The sequence below is a fragment of the Arachis duranensis genome, chromosome 2, assembly GCF_000817695.3.
Source record: "Arachis duranensis cultivar V14167 chromosome 2, aradu.V14167.gnm2.J7QH, whole genome shotgun sequence".
Classification (NCBI taxonomy): domain Eukaryota; kingdom Viridiplantae; phylum Streptophyta; class Magnoliopsida; order Fabales; family Fabaceae; genus Arachis; species Arachis duranensis.
The window spans coordinates 91009313-91014925 of record NC_029773.3 but is presented as its reverse complement, the minus strand read 5'-3'; the positions used below and the strand labels follow the sequence as shown (position 1 = coordinate 91014925).

Sequence of the window (5613 nt, the reverse complement as noted above, 5' to 3'; positions counted from 1 at the left end):
GATTTAGATTTAAGGTTAAGTTAAGTTAGGTTTAAATATTCTTAGAAAACCACCTTTTATGGCTTCTGTTTAATACTTTAAGCTCTATAATCTGAGTGTTGGCGTTCTAGGATTGCCTCTGGCATTCCCAAGACCTTATATATTATGTGTGTGGCACATTTACCATACTGAGAACCTCCGGTTCTCATTCCATACTATGTTGTTATTTTTCAGATGCAGGTCGAGAGGCATCTCGTTAGGCGTCTGGACTCTTGAGGCGGAGTGGTTACTGGGATATTTTGTTATGTTATGATGTATATATATGTACTTAGCTTTCTCTCCGCATGACTTATTCTTTTTGATCCTCTTAGAGGTTTATGGAGAGGCAGGATTGTATATATGTACTTGTGGGTTTTGGATATATATGTATATATGTGTAAATATTCTCCGGCCAGTCTTGACTTCGCAGGCTGAGCTAGGAGCTTGATATTATGTATCTTTGGCACTCTATTCCCACTTCTGTTAGCTTATGTTTGATAGTTATGGTTTTCTTAGCACGTAAGCTAACTCGTTCCTTGAGCGTAGCGCCTTTATTGTGCGATTTTTATTTCCCCCTTTTCTTCAAGGCTCCTAGCATACTGTTGCGCTTTTATATTCGTGATTTTTATTTCCTCTATTCTTCAAGGCTCATAGCATATTATAATTCTTCTGCTATTATGTGTACTCATTTTATTTTAGAGGTCGTAATACCACACCATCTCTGTTTTACGACTTAAGCGTAAAGCTTAATGTGGTAGGGTGTTACATTATGGTATCAGAGCAGTTCGTTCCTATAGAGCCTGAAAGACGGACTGATTATACTTCTGTGTATTCTCTGTATATGTGTTTATGTGCTATTAGGATATCTGACTGATATATATGGCATAAACGTTTGTGAGCATGCATTTGGAACTTAAACCATTAGACCTGCGATATTGAGACTGATCAACTTAATATCACTTGTTTGGTGTGTATAAGGACCAGATGTCGACTCGCAGACGCGGTCGCGGGCGAGATAGAGGTAGGATAGGCATCGTTACTCCTAGCTTAGTAGGGAATGATCCAGTAGACTATATGGCTGCAGCTATGCAGGTGACAGCCGAGGCACTGGGTAATAAGATAAACCAGGGTAATCACGGGAACAATAATGATGAGGACGGTCCTATGACACTTGCTACATTTCTAAAAGTTCACCTTCCGACCTTCAGGAGAACCTCAATCCCACTGATGCATATAATTGGATTCAGGCTCTGGAAAGGGCATTACAGGCACAGTAGGTTCCTGAGGAGTAATGGGTTGAATTTGGAACTTATCAGTTGAAAGGTGAAGTTTAGTATGGGTGACAGGGGACACGATGTATCCTGCAGGCAGGTGACGCTGTGATAGTCGGGAGATTGGTTATTTAAGAACCATGTTTTGCTTGATTGTTCTGAAAAGTCAGTACAGTTTATGCCGGAAGGGTCAGAAGCACCGGTTGTGGTGAATAGTTACTATTTGAATTCTATGATAGTAAGCTATTCTGGAACTGAATGTCAGGGTATTATGTTATTAACTGCGGGAGTATCAGGTGATGATCAGAGTTTAGAGCAGATTCCGGTTGTATGTGAATTTCCAGATGTGTTTCCGGATGATATTAATGAATTCCCACCTAACCGAGAGGTTGAATTTGCAATTGAGTTGGTACCTGGAGCCAATCCGATTTCAATTACTCCTTATAGGATGTCACCTTTAGAAATGGCTGAACTGAAGGCTCAGCTGGAAGATCTGTTAGGTAAGCATTTCATCCGACCAAGTGTTTTTCCGTGGGGAGCACCAGTGTTACTAGTAAAGAAGAATGATATGAGTATGCGGTTGTGTGTCGACTATCGGAAGTTGAATAAAATCACTGTGAAGAATAAATATCTGTTGCCTAGAATCGATGATCTAATGGATCAGTTACAGGGTGCTGGTGTGTTTTCTAAGATTGATCTGCGATCCGGATATCATCAGATAAGGGTTAGAGATGAGGATATTCCGAAAATTGCTTTCAGAACCCGTTATGGTCATTATGAGTATATAGTAATGTCTTTCGGGTTAACTAATGCCCCCACAGTATTTATGGATTATATGAACAGAATTTTCCGACCGTATCTGGACAAGTTTGTTATTGTCTTCATTGATGACATTTTTGTTTATTCTAAGACTGAAGAGGAGCATGCTGATCACTTGCGAACTGTGCTACAAATTTTGAGAAACAGAAAGTTATACGCTAAGTTATCTAAATGTGAATTTTGGAAGAGTGAGGTAAAGTCTCTCTGTCACGTGGTGAGTAAGCAGGAAATAGCTATGGATCCTGCTAAGGTGGAAGCAGTGATGAATTGGGAGCGACCAACTTCAGTGACAGAGATCAAAAGTTTCTTAGGTTTGGCAGGGTATTATCGTAGATTCATTAAGGGATTTTCACAGCTTGCCTTACCTTTAACTAAGTTGATTAGGAAAGATACGCCTTTTGTTTGGTCTCCAGAATGTGAAGAGAGTTTTCAAGAATTGAAGCACAGATTGACTACTGCACCCGTATTGGTATTGTCTGAATCAAGTGAACCGTTTGAAGTGTACTGTGATGCATCACTGAAGGGTTTAGGGTGCGTTCTGATGCAGCACCAGAATGTTGTGGCATACGTCTCACGGCAGTTAAGGCCGCATGAAGTGAACTATCCGACACACGATTTGGAACTTGCTGCTGTTGTGTTTGCTTTAAAGATTTGGAGGCACTATCTCTATGGTGTTAAGTTTCATGTTTTCTCAGACCATAAGAGTTTGAAGCATCTTTTTTAGCAGAAGGAGTTGAATATGCGTCAGAGGAGATGGATGGAGCTTTTGAAAGATTATGATTTTGAATTGAATTATCATCCAAGAAAAGCGAACGTTGTGGCAGACGCTTTGAGTCGAAAGTCTTTATATGCAACTTGGATGATGCTACGGGAAGAGGAATTACTAAAGGCATTTCAAGGTTTGAATTTGGGAATTAGAGAAGAATCTGGAATCCTGTGTTTGAGTCAGTTGCAGATTTCAAGTGATTTTAAATTAGAACTTTTGAAGGCTCATCGAGATAGTGAAGCGTTACGTAAGGTATTACCAGCAGTTGAACAGGGAAAACAGTGGAGAGTGTCAGAAGGTCAGGATGGTTTATGGAGGTTCAAAAACCGGATTATTGTGCCTAATGTTGGAGACCTGCGACAAAGTATCTTGAAGGAAGCTTATAAGAGAGGGTTCTCAATTCATCCAGGGAGTACTAAAATGTATCAGGATCTGAAAGCGATGTTCTGGTGGCCAGAGATGAAGAATGATGTGGCATTACATGTATCTAAATGTTTAACGTGTCAGAAGGTTAAGATTGAGCATCAGAGACCATCAGGGACCCTTCAGCCTTTAAAGATTCCACAATGGAAATGGGAGAGTGTTGCAATGGATTTTGTGATAGGGTTGCCTAAAACCCGATCTGGTTGTGATGCTATTTGGGTAGTTGTGGATCGACTGACAAAAACAACTCACTTCCTTCCCATTCGAATAAGTTGCAGAATGGAAGAATTGGTTCGAATGTACATTAAAGAGATTGTCAGGTTACATGGTGTGCCTTCTACCATTATATCTGGCAGACATCTTCATTTCACATCAAGGTTCTGGGGAGCTTTTTAGCGTGCATTTGAGACTCAACTAAGCTTGAGTACTGCGTATCACCCTCAGACAGATGGTCAGTCAGAAAGAACTATTCAGACCTTGGAGGATATGCTAAGGGCTTGTGTTTTGGACCAGCCTGCGAGCTGGGATCGGTATATGCCATTAATTGAATTTGCTTATAATAATAGCTATCATGCGAGCATCGGAATGGCTCCATATGAGGCTCTGTATGGCAGAAAATGTCAATCTTCGTTGTGTTGGTATGAAACTGGAGAAAGGAGTTTATTAGGGCCTGAGATGATAGCTGAAACGACTGAGCAAATAAAGAAGATTCGTAATCGAATGCTTATAGCCCAAAGCCGTCAAAAGAGCTATGCCGATCATAGGCGAAAGCTTTTGGAATTCGAAGAAGGAGAACATGTCTTTTTGAAACTTACACTAACCACTGGAGTGGGAAGAACCATTAAGACCAAGAAACTGAATTCCCATTATATTGGACCATTTGAGATCCTGAAGAGAATTGAGCCAGTGGCTTATAGAATTGCCTTACCACCGTATCTTTAGAATTTGCACGACGTATTTCATGTGTCACAGCTTAGGAAGTATACCCCTGATGCAAGTCATGTTCTAGAACCAGAACCAATCCAAGTGAGAGAAGATCTAACACTCCCAGTAATTCCGGTGAGGATTGATGACACCAGTGTTAAACGATTACGAGGAAGGGAAGTATCATTGGTAAAAGTAGCTTGGAGTTGAGCTGGTATCGAGGGACATACCTGGGAACTCGAATCAGATATGCGAAAGGACTATCCACATCTCTTTTCAGGTAACTAGATTTGAATTTTGAGGGCAAAATTCTTTATTAGGTGGGTAGAATGTAAACCCCGATTAATTAGTAAATAATTAGTCAATAAATTAATTTTTAATAAGAAGGATTAGAAATGCGAATATTATATCAAATTAGGATAGAGCTCATCGAAACAAGAATTTTGACACCAATTTTAAAGAAAACGGTCCAAAATTGGACCGAACAGGCCGAACCGGTTAAACCGGGCCCAAACCGGACGGTGGGCCCAACCGGACCAGCTTTTAAAAAGGACCCACGTCCTCATCTTCCCCATTTCAGCAACGTTGAAGTTGCAGGGGAAAGGAGAGAAAGGAATCCCGTAACCCTTACGGTGAACTCCGAACGCCGTATCTCCTCCGTCTGAGCTCCGATCGCCGCACCGTTTGTGGCCACGCGACCACCGCATCGAGCTCTACGTTTCTACCGGAACAATTTCATAGGTAACTTGTTTTTTAATTCTCAGCCTCTTCTTCCCCAATTTTTGTTACTGGAACAATTTCATAGGTAACTTGTTTTTTAATTCTCAGCCTCTTCTTCCCCAATTTTTGGGAATTTGAGTGGAGGTATTGAATTTCTTTAATTTTTGATGTTTTAGGATCCAATTAGCTTGAGGAAAACGTTCACTCTTGCTTATGTGAAGTTTGGGTAAGGTGAGGATATGATAATTCTATTTTAATTTTATTGAATTTGAGCTTTGAGTATTAAATTGGATATATGTGTGTTATAAATGTGTATTAGGTTGTGAATAAATAATTGGAGCTTGAAATTGTGAATATTGGAACTTGGATGAAGCGGATTAGTTGAGTTTTGAGGGGCTGCCTTCATTTTAAATAATTTGCTTTGGTCGTTACGTGGAAATCGGCCAAGGTATGGTTTAGGTTTCTTGCATTTAATATATAATGTTCTGTGAAAACTTAGGCTAGATGACCATAGGATAAGTTGGAATGCAGGTGTATGTTTAATGTTTAGTAATTTGTCGATGAATATAATTGGTTGAAGTTTATTGGATAATTAGTTATTAATTTTGGATGGTGAATGTTGTTATGTTAATTTGGAGAGAATTATGGTTGAATGTTATTGTTGATGAACAT

The 5613-nt window shown here is 39.9% G+C and overlaps 1 protein-coding gene and 1 long non-coding RNA gene across 3 annotated transcripts in view; one reads left to right on the top strand and one right to left on the bottom strand.

The window, feature by feature from the left end:
- Positions 1 to 5613, bottom strand: part of LOC110277480 (uncharacterized) — an 18131-nt gene that overhangs the window by 4353 nt on the left and 8165 nt on the right. The gene's annotated exons all lie outside the window — the stretch shown is intronic.
- Positions 1 to 5613, top strand: part of LOC107476130 (uncharacterized) — an 8218-nt gene that overhangs the window by 1517 nt on the left and 1088 nt on the right. Inside the window, exon 4 of one of the 2 annotated variants that reach the window (XR_001589645.3) lies at positions 214 to 352. The exons of the other annotated variant lie outside the window; for it this stretch is intronic. This is a non-coding gene — a long non-coding RNA (uncharacterized LOC107476130). The remainder of the gene's footprint in view (positions 1 to 213; positions 353 to 5613) is intronic. 2 annotated transcript variants of the gene reach the window in all.